Source organism: Balaenoptera borealis, assembly GCF_965194805.1.
Source record: "Balaenoptera borealis genome assembly, chromosome: 4".
Taxonomy (NCBI): domain Eukaryota; kingdom Metazoa; phylum Chordata; class Mammalia; order Artiodactyla; family Balaenopteridae; genus Balaenoptera; species Balaenoptera borealis.
Genome location: NC_138861.1, coordinates 125952098 through 125973735, shown reverse-complemented (window position 1 = coordinate 125973735; position 21638 = coordinate 125952098).

Sequence of the window (21638 nt, the reverse complement as noted above, 5' to 3'; positions counted from 1 at the left end):
ATTAGTACTATTTAATTTCCCTAATGAAGTTAAACCTATTTGTTTCTCTGTTTTAATACCTTATATGGGATTTCTTTTAACAGCAGCTTTATGGGTTCCTAAAGTCAATTTTAAAGGTGTACTTTCCCAAGACAAGCTATGAATCTAAACCATTGCTATATTAATGAAAAGAATGAAATCTTACCATTTGCAACAATATGAATGGAACTGGAGGGTATTATGCTTAGTGAAATAAGTTAGATAGAGAAAGACAAATACTGTATGTTTTCACTTATATATGGAATCTAAAATGTAAAACAAACAAACGTAAGAAAACAGAAACAGACTCACAGATACACAGAATAAACTAGTGATTACCAGAGGAGAGATGGGTGGGAGGAGGGGCAAAATAGGTAAAGGGAATTAAGAGGTATAAACTACTAGGCATAAAATAAGTTACAAGGATATAATGTACAGCAAAGGAAACATTGCCAGTATTTTATAATAACTTTATGTGGAGTATAATCTATAAAAATGTCAAATCACTATGTTGTACACCTGAAACTAATCTAATAATATTTAAGTAAAAAATAAACTAATAGATAATAAATTTTAATAAAAATACTTTCAATATATGAATAAGTATTTTCATATGTTTATTTTAATTTGCCAAATTTAGGTGGATATTGGGTTATCAAAATTATTCACTTAATATTCTATTAAATACATTATGTATTAAAATAATCTATTTTGTTGCAGAGATTAATTATAAGGTAAACTGAAAATATGAAAAGCAAATTGGCCTCTATGTTTCATGATATTCAATATAATAACTTCTATTAGTTTTTTCATCTTTATCCCTGTTAAGAAGATTTTGTGAAGTTGAGAGATTATCAAAAGCACAAATCAATTGGATTTATGTTAAAATATTATAAATACTTCTCCATGTACTTTTTTCCTTTGTTTATGCATCTCATTACTTAGAGCCACAGGAGAGATTTAATTGTTACTTATATTAATAGATTTGACTTATTATGCTACAGTCATCAAATACGTAGTCATCAAAAAAGCTATTTCATTAACAGCATGGAATTGAAAGCATGTGGTTAATGCATTAGTTAAATTGTCTATTATTTCTAGTAAAAGAAAGAGAAAACTTAGTCTGTTTTTTCTAAGGTTGAATATCAGCTTCCTGACAGAATCAACAGAAGAGTCCAAATGCCTTTGGGGCCTGATGCTGTCTGCTAGTAAACCATAGATACTACTGTTTCATCTTAACTCAATCTATGCCTTATTGAACATGTGTAGCACTTTACTTTTTAAATCAATAATAAATACCATAATTCTGTTATATTTTAAGAATTTAATTTCTATATAATAAATATCAAGAAAACAGCAGAAATATTATTTATTAAAAAACACAGTGAATATAGAGAGAATGTTTATTAATAGACAAAACTAAAGATATTTTGCCCAGAATATTCTTTGCTATTTTGCCTCCAAATGTATTTCCTTTTCTCTGTTCTCTATTTTCTTTCTCTTTCTGTACAAGAGATTTGTTCCTGGTCCCACTTGAGTTGTCAGAAAAGGGGTTACTAAACACTTGAGTTTAAATAGAAAAAAGAGAAACAAATAAAGCAATATAATTCCTTAATTTTTTAAATTTTTTCAATCCTTCACATAAGCTCCCTATATATTGCATGGGCTTAGGATCCCATTACCTTTTTATCTGTTCACTACTGAACAGGGGATAGCTTTAAGTAAAAGAAAACTCACTTATTTCAGACAAGGTCAAATTCCTTATAACAAGATAAGCTGGCATAATAAATCAGTTATGTAGATGAGAATTAGGATTCCCAACTATATGTCAGAGTAAGTTTAATTCTAAATTTCTAGAACCATTATACAGTGTGAAAACTATTGATATAATGATAAGTGAAAACAAAAAAAACAGAAAGAACTGCTATACTCATCATAGAAGTGGGGACTCTTGAATTGAAAAGGCATGGGTTTATGTCATGTAAAAAAGTGTATTATGTTTTAAGATTACTGTTCTTAATGCATGAGTTATTAAAGGCTCCAGTATAAAGAATATTTTTGCTTCTAAATTGGCACCAAGATTAATTAAAATAAAAAAAATTCATTATACATGCAAAGAAATTTGGGTTTCTCAGTATAATATTGTGTTTTGTTTGTTACCACGTCCGTGGATCTTTCCTCTTAAAAACAAAAACCAAATAACTCTCTAGAATTTAATTGAAATCAGATAAAGCATATACTTGTACCATAATAATAGCAACAACTCAGAATTAAAGATGGTAGCTCCAGAATATATGCCAAAGTTTTCCGTGAGAGAAAAACATAAAACCAAACTCTTTGTAAAATTAACATTAAATATGTCTGAAAAAGATACGTTAATTCAGGAAAAGCACTGTTTTAAAGTAATCCCTAAAGGAGGGATTTCTTTCTTGATTCGAAGATCAAAGTAGGATCTTTAACAATTCATGGAAATCATTACAGGAAAAAAATCATACATTTGAAATTACTCAAAATTTCTGAAAATCAACTTTTTTTCATCTACCAATTTCCTTGTCACAAAGGTGACTTAAATCTTATGCAAAACTTCATGTTGATTTTTGGTGTCACCAAGTTGGGGTAGCCTTATTTCTCTCAGATCCTCACCTATACAACTACAAAAACTCTGGATATAATAAAACAAACAAGAATAGGAAGTCTCTGAAAGCGGAAAGAAGGCAAGTGCCTATGGAATTCAGGACTTGGGAACAACATGGTTGTTGAGTGGTGAGTTCCTTGGGTTCCCTCACTGCATCTCATACCTCCAAGGAAAGGACACTGCAAAAGCCTTCAAACTGGAACAAGCACAGACCAAAGACTCCCCCATGCCAAACAAAAACAAAAACAAACAAACAAACAAAATCTTGTTTACCCAAACCAAAGGCTTAGAAAGAAGGTGGCAAAGGATAGAAAACCATTTGGTCAATACCCACCATTTCTTTTTCTCCATTGCATTTCTTTTTAAGGTTGTCAAAATCTTTTAGCTGTATTTGCGTGGTCTGTTTCTGACTTCTCTATTTTGTTTCATTAATCAATATGTCTATTCCTCTACCAATACCACTGAGTGTATCTTACTGTGGCTGTAGAGTAGTCCTTAACATTGGATAGTGTAATTCTTCCTACTTTATTCTTCTTTTACAAAAAGTTTTTAGATGTATAAACATAGAAATTTTCTACATTTAGATCTTCTTTGATTTCTTCTATTAGTATTATACGGTTTTCATTATAAAAGTTCAATGAATGTTTTGTTAGATTTACACCTAAGTATTTCAACTTTTTGAGAGTTTGTAAATAATATTGAAAATTTAATTTTAATGAATCAACAGTTGATTGCAAGAATATAAAAATACAATTGATTTTGTCTATTTATCTTGTATCCTGTGGCTTTGCTAAAGTCACTAAATAATTCTAGGATTTTTTTTTTTTTTTTTTTGTAAATTCTTTGGGATGACCTAAGTGGACCATCATATCAAGGGAGACAAGTGTTTCTTAAAAGTATTCATATTTTCTTTTTCTCTTTCAGAGAAGCCAGTTTTGACTCTGATAATTGTAAAAGTTTGACAATGTCAACATTTTATAAGATTACCAATATTGCTTATTATAGCTAATGTATCTAACATAAGTAACATAACATTTAATTTTAAGATACTGAATCATAAGAAACAAAGTATAACAAAACTTGTACAATAAAGAAGAATGGGTTTAGCTATCTTCTATCAGCTGGAAAACATTAGCCTTATGTAAATGGAATTCAGTTTCTTGTGTGAAATACATACTTTTGTTTCCACACTTTTTACCTCAAGGATTCTTTGTACTAGTAGAATGATCCATTTGGAATTATAAAATAAAATTTTGTAAAATTAGTATTTTTTTTCCTCCCATTGCTTACCAGGAAGACACAACCAGTGACAAAAAATAATAATAAATAAGTAAATAAAAAGGATATTAATCTAGTTACTGTGGTACTATGGTTACTATATTACACTTCCACTCAAAGAAGTAAGCCAACTTCATAGATGAAGTTTTTTATTGGTTTACATGTTAATATTAATGTACTATATTTGGTATGTCAGTTTTATTGACAGTGCAATATCGTGAGATATTAGCATATATGCTAATTCCTTACACACATTGCATCAATTCTTTAGGCTTACTCTTTGTTCCTGTAGTGCACAGTATGGTACGACATCTAGGAGATTATCTTCCCTCTAGGACTGAAATGTGCATCCCTCACATGTTTGAGGTCTTGGCAGTCAAAAGTTCTCAGTTGAGTCTCTCTCAGGAACTCGCCTTCAGCTGAAGAGAGTTCCCTTGTCCAAAGAAGATCACATATAATGACTGTTCAGTGCAGGGGCATAATGGTTGAGTTAGCTACCTAAATTCAAGGTACTTCCCATCCAGTTCCTGATACAAATGAACTTACTTATAAAACAGAAACAGACTCACAGACTTTGAAAACAAACTTATGGTTACCAAAGGGGAAATGTGTGGGGAGGGATAAATTAGGACTTTGGTATTAACATATACACACTACTATATACAAAATAGGTAAACAGCAAGGGCCTACTGTATAGCACAGGGAACTATACTCAATATCTTGTAAGAATCTATAATGGAAAAGAATCTATATCTATATATATATAGAATCACTTTGCTGTATGCTTGAAACTAACACAACATTGTAAATTAACTATACTTCAATAAAAAATTAAATAAAATATAAGAACAGGAAAAAAAAATTATACATGGAAAACTAACAATGTCAAATAGCTCCCAAGAAATATGTAGTTTAGTCATGACCCAAGTATAAAGACAATAGGATAAAAATTATGTGAAGTATCAAGAAATGAGAGAGCAGGACACAATAAATGCAGTATAATTTTCTCACAGGCAAACATGTTTCATTAACCTCAAACTATATGCCAATTTTTGAAAACATTAAAAATTTCTATTGAACTGTTTAGTGGGCTATTTACATAATAGACACCAATAATTCCTCCCATACCTGTGTTCTTATGCTGCTTGTCCTGTGAATAATAAGAATTTATTTCCCTCCCACTGAACATGAGCTATCCTAGAGATTTCTTTTGACTAACAATATGTATAAAAATGACAATGTGTGACTTCAGGGCTTAGATGTTACGATGCCTTGAAGTTTCCTGTCTTACCTTAGAAGTCAGCTATAATGTAAAGAGTTATGATCTCCCTACTGGAGAGCAAGACAACTTGTAGAGACTGCAGAATGAAAGACAGTTTAGGTCAAGAGAGAGGCCCAGACTACTCCAACCATTCCAGCAATCCACCTGAGATGCCAGACATGTGAGTGAAAGCACATGTCCTGAGGGACAACTGAGCCATCCTAGCCAACATCGTAACACCACATGGAACACAAAAAGGCCATCCCTGACAAGCCTGATTTGAAGTGAAGAATCACGAAGAAACAAATCGTTGTTTTGAACCAGTGAGTTTTGAACAGTTTGTTATACATCATTAGATAATTGAAGTAACTATATGATCACATTTAGTTTGCCTTGAATTTCTCTGCCTAATAATTAACTAAATGACTTTTACATTCAAAAAGTGCAAACTGATAAACTTTATTAATGGGTTTTCTTGATAAATACAACATATTTATTTCAGAGAAGAAAATAATTATAATTAATCTGTTCATTTAATATATAATTTTTTTCATTTAAAATTAAATAATGGGAAAGGGCCTATAACCCATGTATAAGTTAGGTTACACTACTCAATTCCCATGAAAACATTACTTTTCCATAGATAATACACAAAAAAAATTACCTGCTTAACATATGGTAGCTGATATTTTTATTATTAATTTTGTAGTGAAAAGCTATATGGTCCTGGACATAGTCTATAAAAACAAACTTTACTTTTTAATGCCATTAAGTTATGAGAATAATGCTAAAAGAGAGAGGAAGGAGTACATATTTCAAAACTGGATAAAGCTGAAAGAAGAAAGATCAAATACAATAGTATAAGGAGAGAAGTTGTGCTTACTTGGGAGAGCATCACGAACATGAATCAGATCTGCTTTTGATCCTCTGCAACTGAAATACTATATTAGTTTTCTCAGTCCATCCCTCCATCCTCAGCCTCAGCTCACTATTCCTAGTTAACAGATTTGACCTAACGTTCTTTATTTTTTTACATCAGAGTTGAAGACATTAAGCTAGCTACTAGAGCCAAAATAATAGAATCCTGTAGTGTGATCATTAATAGAAGTACATATAAACCAACAGATGACTTATAAGAAATAATGCTTTAAGGCTGGCTATCTTTGAATCATATTACTTCAGCTTTAGTCAGTTGCTTCCAATTTTTAAGTCCTTGAATTTAAGTTATATATGGAAGGTAACATATTAGGCTAAAAAGTTAATTTTAGGGAACAATGAGAATCCTGGAATGAGGCTTTATTTCTGCTCTCATAAGTTTTATATCTTTCTCTTCTTTCCATAATTCCTCACCATCTGCTGTGACCTTATTTGCTCATCAAATACGGGGATCTTGGCATCAAAGGCAACAGTATGTCTCTCCTATGTTTTTTTTTTCATTTTTTCCCTTTATCTCCTTAATTATTTCTCATGAACCTTTCAATTCATTTACATAGAGCAATTATATTAATTGAAATAAAATCAATTATTAAAATCACTCTCAAATTTCGAGGGTAGGATAAAAGATTTTATATGGTCATCTTAAACTTAATCAACAGTTTATTTTTTTCCACCAACTTAAAACTTATAAAAAATTATTTTGTGAATAAAAATATTACATTTCAATAGCTGTGATTACTCCAGACTTATAATCTTTGAGCATTTTAATAAATATTACTGGGAGTTGTTATACTGAAACACAAGTCTCATGTTTTAAAAAGAGTAAATAATACTATATAACATGGTATCTGTTTGGGGGGGGATTTTCCATTCTTATAGCTAAATTGGAAGTGTAGACATTATGAATGACAATAAATATAATGGAGGCCTAAGACAAGAATATAAAGAAAAATACCTACTTGTTCAAATGAAAAAATGTAAAAAGGAAAAAAAATAGTTTCTTGCTTATACTGACCCCAGATATATCTTTTATAGGTCACATAATCTCTGAATGTTTCCTACGTATTTTCCTTCAGGAAATCTTTATGGATTTTTTAATATTTGTTGTGTGAGGGTATGTTTTTACTGTTGTTAAGAATTTTCATAAGACTATGTCCACAGGCATCTGGCTGATTTTCTAACTTTCCTAAAAATGTAAGCAGAGAGGTAAATGTAGCTTCCCACCCCCACGCACACTTTATTCCACTTTACATTTTTGACATAGGCATTTAATTTAAAAATTTGTACAACAGATGAAGATGATGCCGAGACATTCTCGGTGTTTATTAATGTATTGTGAAGTACTGCATTCTGAACACATAGTTGGGTAAACTAATTTAAACGTTAACATATTTTTATGCTGTTAGTGAGCTAAAAACTGTATTCTATACTTTACATATATTATCTGGTAAATCCATATAAGAACCCAACAAAGTAAATTTTTTATCCCCATTTTGGAAATGTTAAGTATGCAGCTCAAATGGTTAAACAACATACCCAGGGCCATCCAGCTAGTTAGTCTTAAAGCAGAACTTGTCCAAGGAAAAACGTCTTTAACTGGGAAACATTTGGCTTGGTTTCTTTCACCTCACATTTGATCTTCTAACTCCTAGGAAACTATTACGCTCATGCTTCAATGCAGAAACTTCTGAGGCAAGGACTCAGGGTCATAGCATTTCCACTGTGATCCTGAAACTAATGCTGAGGGTGTCTGAATGAATCATTTGAAACATTTTTAAGCACTAAAAATTTCTCTTGACTTAAGATGATCATCTGAAAACAGGACAAATATGTGCTGGATAATGATCATCTAGATCATATCCTTGGTCTGCTTCCTTTACTTCTATGTCCCAAGGTGGGTTCTTTATAGATCAGTTGATAATTGTTCATGCAAGTTTAAGACCAAGGCATGAAATTGTTACTTGGCAGGTATGTGTGTGTGTGTGTGTGTGTGTGTGTGTGTGTGTGTGTGTGTGTGTGTGTGTGTTGTACATATGCCTGAATGTGACCACTGACTCATGGAATACACATTACAATAAATGGATAAGTTGTATTGCTTCTGACCCTCTCTTGATCATCCCATTATTCTCTTGATCACTGTCTCCCTTTGTCTACCTCTTACATGGGCAGATTACTAGGAGTCTGAAGATTCTAATTTGTGAAACTAATGTAAAGATGACACATTCATTCTACTACATAATGGTTTAGTGAGAGTAAAGTTGGGGTATGAAAAATCAGGAAAGAAATTTTAAACATTATAATATTTGTAACACAACTGCACTGGCCTGAGAAGATGTGGTTTTACAAAATTAGGCATCAAAGAGTTGGCATATATGTACCATTTCACAAGATGCTAAAAATATGTACTGTAGAATATAATTGCTGCTCAAAAGTAATTTTAACCTGAAAATTCATTAAATAGCGAGGTATATGAGTCTACAAATTATATATCTTCTACTATCTACCATTGTATACATATAGTATTTTTCATTGAAAACAATGTATATATAGTTTTATGCCATTAGTCAACATGTTAAATTTAAGCAGCTACTTATGACAATTCCATATTTACTACTATGGAAAACTGTGATAATAGCACACCACTGTCTTTTTTCATTGTTGATTTTGTCAGGACTTCAATGACTTTCTTGTGGAAATTATCCCTTGGATTAATTACCAGAAAAGATAATGTAGGTTTTGAGGTATCATATATGACATTTTGTTTTATCAATTGGTAGCTGAGTAATCCTTGGCAAATTAGTTATCATCTCTGAGAAATTACATTAACCATAAAATAAAGGCAATGATAATATTTACTTTATAGAATTCTTTTGAGAATCAACTGAGATAATATGATGTGCTTTGCACTTTGCTTGTTACACACACAGAAAAGGCTTACCAAATATTAGCTATAATTATTATTACTGTTAAAGATTCATATTGATATCTCAATAATATTATGATGACCCTTAATAATTGTGTTCTTCACATTTGTATATTTTTGATGTGGACTTAATTTTTTTATATCTATTTATGCTTCTACTTATACTTCTATTTTATTACAAATCACACTTCCCCAGTTATATTTGCCTACATCTGTTATTTTGTTATCACCATTTTACATAGTAACATTTTTATTTTTTCAATGGAATCATATTCTTTGTGTAATTAGGTGGAGTATCAATAATTATCCATTAACTTTGGATTTCTCATATTTTCAGTTATATGAGGTATTATATTCAGAATGGTAAACACAAAACTTTGCTAAAATAAACATTCCAGATAAGACCAAGAACACATTTTATTAATTAACACATTCAATTTACTAACTTTACTTACATTAGTAAACTACTTTATCTTGGTAATTAACTGTCTTTCGGCAAGTAAGTCAATGGGAAAACAGGATTTTTCATCTATAAAGTTTTAATTTAAAGTAAATTTGAAAAATTTCATAGATATTATAAGAGAAAATGTAGTATTTTTTCCATTTTATTTTATTTGAAGAATAATTTGTAAAACAATTAGAGGTAGATTGTAGAACATTCTACAGTAATATATTTAGATGTAAATTAATTAATTTATACTTTATTCTGTTGAGTTTGAAAATTTCAAATCTGCAACTATTTAATGTAATGAGAATTAAAATGCATTACTGATAGTATTTAAAATGTTTATTAATTTATTAAATATTTTAATTAACTTTGAAGAACAATTCAAAAAATATTTTTCTATAAGGCGATACTCTGTGTTAGCAAAATATTATATTTCTGCTTTTTGACAGTTTACATATTAAACCTTTCTTTTGAATAGGCATGAGCTAAGTGAGTCATAATTAAACACTGCATAACTTTTGATTTTTACCACAATAGGTAATTTAGGGAAGAGGGAAGTAGAAGAAGATAAAGTTCATAACCTTAGGGGCTTTATAGTCTACATATCTTATAATTGAAGGCATTATATAATAAAATATTGAAATGTGAAATTTTTTTAAAAAGTGGTTGGGGCATATAGGTTTGATTCTCTAATCAGGTAACAATTTTTAAAAACTAATTTTATATTAATTCCTAGATATAAGCATTTTTATTTAACCTATGAGAGCCCTTTGAGATAATTACAAATATTATTCCCACTTTACAGTTGAATGACACAGGTTAGTCTAAGAGCAGTTGGGAAAACACAAAGTTATGAACCCCTGCAGTCTAAATTCAGATCTCATATCTTGAATATTATACTATTCTACACATATAAAATTAAGGCTAAAAAGTTACAACTCATTTGTTCTTGTTATAACCATTCATTTTAATTCTTTTTTCATAAAGGTTAAAGAACTGATTTATTCCCTCTAACATCTGTCAATGTAACTCCTAGAAAATTAGATGAAAATTACTACAGGTGGAAATTATTCTCTGCTCTACCTTCATTTTATAGTCCATTATTAAATATATCTGGACTATAATCAAAAGCAGATTAAATATATAAATTAAGTCCAAAACATTCTCTTTTCTATTTAATTTCGAGAAAACTATGTCTTGCTTGAACTACAGTGACATCTTGTGGCCCAAAGTGTTGTGTTTTGTTTTTATATGTAAATCGTTAATGTTTTCTGCTTCTCTTCAGTTCAGTTTTAAAGCAGGCAGTTTTCAATTACCATGAATTCTGAACAATCACTATACATTACAGAAAGAAAATATTAGATGAGGAAAAAAGAAAACTTGACAGTGAACATGTTCTAGGACCACTGCTGACCTAATTTCTTTCAAAAGAGGTTGTATTACTTAATGTATATTTTTGAATATTGAAAGAATATGTGGAAAAGTTGATGTCAACTCACCTAAACTTTGAGAGCAAGTAGTCTCAAAGATTGTGCTATTTTCTATGTAAATAAAAAGGAATCAATTAAGCAATATGATTTTTTTTTAAATTTTGAATGTGATCAAAATATCTGCATTTTTAAGAGCTATTTTTTCCCTTCTATTATGTATCATTATCTTTGCAAATTAGAAGCTTAAGTTTCTTCTTTGAGCACATACTGATAAACTTATTGAACTTTTAATTTCCTCCAGTCTCTCTTTCCTTCAATTATTTCACTATTTGCCAGATGGCTTCTGATTATTTTCAGACTTACCCAGTTTTCCACATTGAATGCACTGAATCACATCTTTAGATTTTCAACAGGAAGCTCAAAAGCTCCTACTGCATAACTTATGAAAATATAATCGTGAACTGAATAATGTACCTGAACTGAATACATGGAGGACTGTAGTTTGTAAAGTTAATTTGTTAAGAAATAAAATAATGGTAATATATATATAGCACATGATATTAAAATTTAATTTAGCATAATGTACAACTAGTTTTATATATAATAAAATATATATCAATAGTTTAATCAGGTGCATCTAAACCTATTTCTGCTATATAATCATTTATATTTTAGAAACAATTGGTTCATTATAACAGGTATAATTCAGTCCCCACAACATTGGCCACATATGCTGATTTCTATAAATCTGTTGCTCTTTAGTCAAGGATTTCTTCTACAGATCCCAAAATGAGTATCTTTTTAACAATTAGCTTTTGTTTGATAGAAATGAAGGTGATCAGTTATATATTTACAGATTCTTGTTGCAAAGATAAATATGGCAACACCAAAGTCCCCTTTCTGTGTGTCTTGTAAGTGAGCACTGCACAAGTATAGTCACTACTGGGCTCGTTACACCTTTTTTTTTTTTTTTTTAAATTCAAATGTTTTTATTTGTATCATTACCAAGTATTTTAACTGGCTTACCTCTCTCTCCCATTTAAGCCTAGTACCCAAAACTGCTTTATTAGATTATGCATATATTGTAATAAGTAAAGTCTTCTTGGTCTAGGCCACAAATTTACACTTACAAACCAGTGAAGAAAAATAAATCCACTTCTGCTAGAATATAGTATGATTGTGTCAAGCCTCAATTGACATCAATATACCAATCTGATGGCTGATCTAACAATCAGAAAAGTATATTTTTGTTTCAGGTACTTGTGAGTTTTCCCCACATACCCATAACATAATGCTTTTTCAAAAATTTGCTCAAAAATTTTGGCACTTATTCTAACTAATAATTGAACAAGTGCTTTTACTTTAGGATTTTCTAGATAATTTATAAAGATTAACCAAAAATACTGCTCTTTTTCTATGGGATATCATTAACTTTAACATAAATCTAGAGTAAAATATAAATATCAAGCAGACATAAGTAAATATGGTCAGAACAATATTATATTTCTTTACTGGAATATTGGTAACAGCTGTATATATGTTGGCTAAGGACAAAAGTATGTCTCTCAGATAAGAATCTAGCATTTTTTTAATGTTATTGAAAATTGTGTATTTAATGTTTTAACTATTCTTTCTAAATTTATTCCATAAAACAATAGATGTTCTTCATATGATTTCTGAAAAGTTCTGCAGCTCATGACGTTTAAAATAATTATTGCAACATTTTTGAAGATGCATTTTAAACAAATCTTATAAATCTTTTCTGATGCTATAAAGAGAAATAGGAAGATCAAAGTTATGTACTTATTAGTAAAGTGGTTAATTTTGAGAACTATTTTCTTTTCGTATAGCAAATGCCATTCTGAGAAAAATAATAACCACTTTATATGGTCCCAAATACTTCAGAAATATTGTACACTGTTTCTTAGTTGTAATAGCTCTCTAAATATACTATTAAAATCCTAGTTGACTGGATGAGGAAACTGAAGATAAGAGATGTTATACTGCTGGAGGTTATTAAGGGCTTAATGTTTTTGAAGACAGGACTCAATCCAAGTTGCTTTACCACAAAAGCTCATGCTCTTTATTATATTGGGTTGGCCAAAAAGTTCATTTGGGTTTTTCGTAGCATCTTACAGAAAAACCCGAACGAAACTTCTGGTCAACCCAATACTTTGGTTGCCTTCCTCTCATCATAAAGTCTCCTGAATATATTTAAATTTATAAAGTTAATTAAGGGAAATTCAGGTCAGTATTCCAATTACCTTATGAGTAATTTTAATAAAAATGAATCATAATATCCTTGCTTAAGTAGGCCTTTGTGTGAACACTTAAATATTTAGCCTTTTAAAAATCTCCTTTACAATTCCTCAAATATGGCTGGATACTGAATAATATTACTTAATGTCATTAGGACATAGATATGGTGTCTATTAAAGCCTTCACAGGGTATTTGGAAAATACCCTTCAATCACATAAATAACATTAGTCACTATCTTATTCTTTATTTGCAAATATTATTTATTTACATATATTTGATTTCTCATGCATTTTATTAGGAAGTTTTCTAATGTTATCTATCTTATAGTAGCTTTTATTCAAGTCTTCTCATAGTACACACTCAATTTATATTGTGCATATATTAAAATTATAATCTAAAATTTAGATTGATTGCAGAAAAACTTACTGCATTTTTTACCTCTTTTTCCATATGCTTTGAAATATGTGTGTGTGTGTCTGAGAGACAGAATGAGAGAAATTGAGAGGAAGAGAGAAAGAGAAGAGCAGAGGGAATGGTAAAATGTGAGAAATGACAAATGTGAAAACATTAAAATGAATGAGTTTGGATAAATGTAAAAGTTATGCTCCTGGAGAAAAAGTTTAAAAAATTTATCAATTAATGAAAATATTTGCTTTGAAACTTTATGAAAATTATAGTATATTTTCTAAAACATATCTGGAATTTTAAAAAGAAAACACATTTATTAATTTTTATTGGAGCATAGTTGATTTACAATGTTGTGTTAGTTTCTGCTGCACAGCAAACTGAATCAGTTATACATATCCACTCTTTGTAATGATGTATATGGCAAAATAATCTTAAGGAGTATTGAATAGAGTTCCCTATGCTATACAGTAGGTCCTTATTAGTCATCTATTTTAAATATAGTAGTGTGTATATGTCAATCCCAATCTCCCAATTTATCCCCACCACTTTCCCCCATGGTAACCATAAGTTTGTTTTCTACATCTGTGGCTCTATTTCTGTTTTGTAAATAGGTTCATTTGTACCATTTTTTTAGATTCCACATATAAGCAATATCATATGATATTTGTCTTTCTCTGTCTGACTTACTTTACTCAATATGATAATCTCTAGATCCATGTCACTGCAAATGGCACTATTTTGTTCTTTTTTATGGCTGAGTAATATTCCATTGTATATATGTACCACATCTTCTTTATCCATTCCTCTGTTGATGGACATTTAGGTTGCTTCCATGTCCTGGCTATTGTAAATACTGCTGCAATGAACATTGGGGTGCATGTATCTTTTTGGATTATGGTTTTCTCCAGGTATATCCCAGGAGTGGGATTGCTGGATCATATGGTAGCTCTATTTCCAGTTTTTTAAGGAACCTCCATACTATTATCCATAGTGGCTGTACCAATTTACATTCCCACCAACAATTAATAAAAAAAAAAAAAGAAACCTGCAAGTTAGGATGGCATAATGTGAAATAATAGTAAACTAGGTGTCAGGAAACCTGGGTCCCCTCTAAGCTCCACCTCTAACCGGCTTTGTAATTTTTGCAAACTATTTAACTTTCTTGAGCTTCATATTTCTTATAGGTTAATAACAAATAAACAACAAAAAAGAGGAGTAAACCAAAAAAAAAAAAAAAAGAAAACACATTTAGATATCAACATTTAACTTATATTCTCATGTTGATGCTCATTATCATGGAAGATATGAGAAGTAAATATTTTAATAGAAAAGAAATGATTTTTATAGTAAAATGAATAAAGGCTTAAAGCCGATATATTTGTTTTTACAAATATACTTCCTCCTGTAATCGAAAAAGACTCATCTATATAACAGGATGTGTGTGATACTCTGTATGCAAATAAGAATGAAGTATTGAGCTGAGGAAAAACATCTGTTAATTGACTTTATGGTCCAGTATACACAGCTCTAAGTTCCTTGATAATTCAGGGCAAAGACTTGGGGTTTTTTTTAGCATCTGGGTATTGCAGGCAAAAGCATTAAGTAGTTTTCTGTCTGAATAACTTACAAATTGGCATCAGCATAAACTCAATGCTGACTTTTAGAGATTTAGAAGTAAAACTATCATATTTATGTCTATAAATTAAAATGCAGTAATCTGGACTTTGGTTTTTTTTTTTTTTTTTGGCTGCGTTGGGTCTTTGTTGTTCTGCGGGAACTTTCTCTAGTTGTGGCGAATGGGGCTACTCTTTGTTGCAGTGAGCGGGCTTCTCACTGCAGTGGCTTCTCGTTGCGAAGCACAGGCTCTAGGCTCACGGGCTTCAGTAGCTGTGGCACATGGGCTCAGTAGTTTTGGCTCACAGGCTCTAGAGCACAGGCTCAGTAGTTGTGGCACAGGGGCTTAGCTGCTCCATGGCATGTGGGATATTCCCAGGCCAGGGCTTGAACCCATGTCCCCTGCATTGGCAGGCGGATTCTTAAGCACTGCACCACCAGCGAAGCCCTGGACTTACGTATTTTAAAAGGAAAGATATATGTGTTCCTGTTTAGACTCTAAAGAGTATTAGGCACTACTAATCACATTTCCTTTACTATATTATGTGCTATAATTTACTGAAAACAGCACTGTATTAGCCTCACAGGATTCTGATTTAGTTTGCCTTTCTTCTTACGTGGACTTTTAAGTCTTTCTATACAGGATCACATGAGGTGATATGAGTGAAATCATTTAAAAAAAAAAAAAAATATATATATATATATATATTAATCTATAAGGGTTAAAGTAAAAAAGTACAAGAAAATATAAATACTGTAACTTGACTTAGATCCAAAACTAACTTGAATCCGAATACCAAATCTGGATATATTTTGTTAGAACATTGTGGGTGTTTAGGCAGAGGAGGATGTCAAAACAAAGTGCTATTTTTTTAATTATAAATATATTACAAGATCTAAGAAAAAATATATATGAGAACATAAGAAATAAACAAGAGGTAGTGAGATATATATATATATATAGAAAATTTAAAAAGTAACTCTGATTTAAATTCGAAAATCTTGATAAATGGACAAATTTCTAGAGAAAAATAGATATATCCAAAATTTTGTGAATAAAATAAACTTAATAGCCTAATAATTGTGTACAAAATAAAGATATGAAAGAATTATATTAAAATTCTTCAACTCAGATTATTTTTAGTGTGAAAGATTTCAACATTCATAAACACATTATTATACCTTCCTTATGCAGACTATTATAGAGAGTAAAAATAAAGAAAACCCTTAATGTATTGAATGAAACTAGCAAAATGCTGATTGTACAAACCTGATTTCTCACTTTAAAACATTAAAAACCTGTCCGTAAACCACTTATTAATGACTATACATACAATATTGACAATTAAAATAGTAGCTGTTTTAGCAGAATGTTATATGACATGGCTAACTCACTAAATAAAGTAAAAGTTACCTAAAGAAGGCAAAAATAGATCAATTACTAGTAAAGATATTGAATCAGTTACGAAAAACCTTTCAATAAACAAAGGTTTAGGACCAGACACAACAGTGATGAGTTTTACCTAACACTCAAAGAATGAATATCAATCTTTCTCAAACCCTTCAAAAAAATACAAGAGAAGGGAACATTTCCAAATTAATTTTACAATGCCAACGATACCTTGATACTGAAACCAGACAAAGACAAAGCCAGAAAAGGAAATTATAGGCAAATATCTCTGATGAACATAAATGCAAAAATCCTCAACAAAAAAATTTGCATACCAAATTTAACAGTACAATAAAAGGATCACACACCATGATCAAGTAGGATTTATTCCAGGGTGCAAAGATAGTTCAACATCTGCAAATCAATCAACCTGATACAGCACATTAACAAAATGAAGGACAAAAACCATATAATCAACTCAATAGATGCAGAAAAAATATCTGACAAAATTCAACATTGATTTATGATGAAAAAAAAAAAAACTCTCAAAAAAGTGGGTATAGAGAGATCATACCGCAGCATAATAAAGGACATTTATGACCATAAGTACTATATAGTAATAGAGAAAAAATGAAAAATTTGAAATAAGAAGGTTGGAGGGGTATATATTAAAATATAAACCCACTTCTTATTGAACTGCATCATGGGACATAATATATAAATTTTAAGAATAGAGAGATTCAAATAAAGGATATAAGAATGCTTCTTTAATATGATAAGGGATAGCTCAAACCAACTCATTATGCCAGTAATACGAGGTTAGTTCAATATTCAAAAAATCAATCTATACAACTTACCATATCAACAGACTAAAAATAAGGAAAATGTATAATAATTTCAAACAGATATCTAAGAATTGTGAAGAAATTTAGCTTACTTACTGAAAATTTATATCAAGATTGAACATAAGGCAAATATGTTTCCTTTCATCAATTTTATTCAACATTGATTGCAATCCTATTCAAAGTCCATGTTATATTTTTTGTACAAATCAGTAAGTTAATTCTAAAATGTATGTAAAGATGCAAAAAAACTACAACAATAAAAACAATCTCTAACAAGAACAATTTAGGTAACAATTTTGCTTTGGTAATCTAGAAACAAAGAAAAAATATTGCACACACTCTTCACAAAATAATTTGTCATTTTCTTATAAAGTTAAATACTCCGAGTACTTATTTTAAGACCTACTATAGAGCTACAGTCATCAAACCAGTATGAAACATAACGGAATGTACTGAAATAGAAGCCACATTTATAGAAAAAAATTGCTTCTCATAAAAGGTTTCAAAATAGCCCAATGGGGAAAAATAGCCATTTTTACAAATGATATCAGAACAATGGAATAACTATATGTATAAAAATGAACCTCGACCAATACTCACTTCATATATACAGATTACCTAAAACATGATCATTTATTTAGATGTAAAACCTAAAATGATGAAATTTCTAGCATAAACCGTGAAACGTGTTTTGTGATCTTGAGGATATGCAAAGATTTCTTAGTACACAAAACAAGCTATATAAAATAAGTCAACATTAATCAAAATTAATTAAAAAGTGCTACTGTAGGGCTTCCCTGGTGGCACAGTGGTTGGGAATCCGCCTGCCAGTGCGGGGGACACGGGTTCGCGCCCTGGTCCGGGAGGATCCCACATGCCGCGGAGCAACTAGGCCCGTGCACCACAACTACTGAAGCCCACATGCCTAGAGCCCGTGCTCCGCAACGGGAGAGGCCACCGCAGTGAGAGGCCCGCACAGCACAGCGGGGGGTGGCCCCTGCTCGCCGCAACTAGAGAAAGCCCGCAAGCAGCAGTGAAGACCCAACACAGCCAAAAATAAATAAATTTAAAAAAAAAGTGCTACTGTAATACATACCATTTTACACAATTTAACACACATTCATTAAAAGAAAAATCTTAGAAAACAAGGAATAGGGAAGAACATTCTCAACTTGATAAAGAGTATCTAAAGAAACCCTACAGTTAACATCATACTTAATGGTGAAGGACTGAATGCTTTCCCCCTAAGATCAGATTCAAGGCAGGGATTTAAAGTCTACTCAAAACAAATGAAATATTTAGCTATAAATCTAATAAAATGTGTACAAAATTTGTATTCTAAAACTATAAAACACTGGTGGAAGTAATCTAAGAAACCCTAAATAAATGGAGAGACATGCTGGTTCATGGATCAGAAGATTACACATAATAAAAATGTCAATTCTCTCCAAATTAACAGAGATTTAAGACAACTTTTATGAAAATCCTAGCAAGATTTTTGTAGCTATAGACAAGATTTTTCTAAAATATACAGGGAAACAAAGGAACAAAGGAACACGTACAGCTAATACAATTTTTTTTAATAGATCTTTATTGGAGTATAATTGCTTCACAATAATTGTATTAGTTCCTGTTGCATAACAAAGCAAATCAGCCATATGCATACACATGTCCCCATATCCCCTCTCTCTTGAGCCTCCCTCCCATCCTCCCTATCCCACCCCTCTAAGTCATCACAAAGCACTGAGATGATCTCCCTGTGCTATGCTGCTGCTTCCCACCAGCCAACTATTTTACATTTGGTAGTGTATATATGTCAATGTTATTCTCACTTTGTCCCAGTTTCGCCCTCCCACCCCATGTCCAATACAATTTTGAAAAAGAAGAACAGAGTGGGAGGAACAAATCTACATTAAATGAAGACTTACAGCTATAGTAATCAGTTTGTGTTATATTGGGAGAGGGATACACACACAGATTAATGAAGTGGTATAAAGAAACCAGAAATAGTTCCATTCTAGTACACCCAACTGATTTTTGACAAAGGTGCAAAAGTAATCCAATAGATAGCCGATAGTATTTTCAACAAGCGGTGCTATATTAACTGAATATCCATTGACCAAAAAATAAATGTATCCTCCTTAAATCTCACATCTTATATTAAAAAAACTAAAAATGGTATATATACTTAAATATAAAATGTAAACCTATAAAATTTTTAGAAGATAACATCAGAAAAATTCTTTAGTACCTAAGGTTTGGTGAAAAGTTCTTAGTTATGAAACCTAACGAACTGTGCATGAAAGGGAAAATATTCTAAATTCTTCTGTATAAAAATGAAAAACTTTTGTTCTTCAAAAGCTGATGTAAAAACACGAAATGACAAAGTACAGATTCAGAGAAAATATTTGCAAACCAAAAATCTACAGAAGACTCGTATCCAGAATGTATAAATAACTATCAACCCCAACATTTTTTTAAATCCCATTTTATAGACACTTTACAAAACAATTTATGAGTAATTCATAAAGTGAAACACATATGTATGCCTTATGGTTAAAAATACCTAATGCCCTAGCAATTACATACTTAGGCATTTACCCAAGGTGGGGGGGTGGGGAGGGGAGCTTATTCACACAAAAATTCATGCAAAATGTTCATGAATTTTTATTATTCATAATTTTCTAAAACAGAAAATGACCAAAATGTCCATCATAATTGAATAATCAAATAAATTGTAGTGTATCCATATAATAAATGTAAGCAATAAAAAGAAATGAACTGGGCAAAGCAAAACAAACCAGATACAAATGACAACATACTATATAAATCTGTTTCTTTGACCTTATTGTTAGGGATGGAAATAGGATTAGCAGTCTCCAGGGTCTGGGTGTAGAGGGAGGTGAATAACAGCTACAATGCATGGAGGATTTTTTGCAGTAATGGAAACACACTATATATTGATTGGTACATGACTAAATGACCATACATGTATTTGTCAAAACTCATCCAAATGTACTCATAAGAAAGATTGAACACCTCAATAAAACTGATGTAAAGAAAACGGCCTCAAACTTAAAGCACCTCAATTGTTTCAACTGTTTTCAAATTTCAGATGAGAAAAATGTTTACAGAATATCGCCTGAGGAATATTCTGTCATCTCCAATTAAAAGAACAAGAGAAATCCCTTGAAAGAAGAAACAATGAAACAGAGTTCACCAGTCCACTAGAACCTGAGTTCAAAAAGGTGGTAATAAAAATGCTAACTGAATTGAGAAAGATTATCAATGGAAACGCAGAACACTGTAATAAGGTGCTAGAAACTATAAAAAATAAACAATCAAAAATAGACAGTTCAACTGCCAAGATAAAAAACAATCTAGAAGCAATGAATAGATGACTAAATGACACAGAAGAACAAGTAAGTAAATGGAAGATACAATAGTGGAAATCACACAATCAGAACAGCAGAAAAAAAAGATGAATGACAAAAAAAATCAAGGCAACATATGAGATCTATGGGGTAATATAAAACATGACAATCTATTCATAATAGGGGTTCCAGAAGGAAAAGACAGAGGGAAGGTGATTGAAAATATATTTGAAGAAATTATTGCTGAAAAGTTCCCAAACCTAAAGAAGGAAACAGATATCCAAGTACAGGAAGCATAGAGGGTCCCCAACAAGATGAATACAAATAGATTCACACCAAGACATATCATAATTAAAATGGCAAATGTGAAAGATAAAGAGAAGATTCTAAGGGCAGCAAGAGAGAAACAACATCAGTTACAAGGGATCCCCATAAGGCCATCAGCTGATTTCTCTCTCTCTGCAGAAACTTTGCAGGCCAAAAGGGAATAACATGATATATTCAAAATCCTCAAAGGGAAAAACCTGAAATCTAGGATACTCTACCCAGCAAGATTACCATTTAGATTAGAAGGAGACAGAAAGGATTTCTCAGACAAACAATAACTAAAAGAATACAGCAATATTAAACCAACCCTAAAAGAAATATTGAAGGGTCTTCTCCAAATAGGAAAAAAAAAAAAAAGTGAGAATACATAGGAAGGGGAAAATCACAATAGGAAAGGAAAATATACAGTAAGGATTGAAGATCACTCAAATAAACCACTATGTTGATTTTTTAAAAATCAAAAATAATTGTAAAAGTGATTATAATAAATA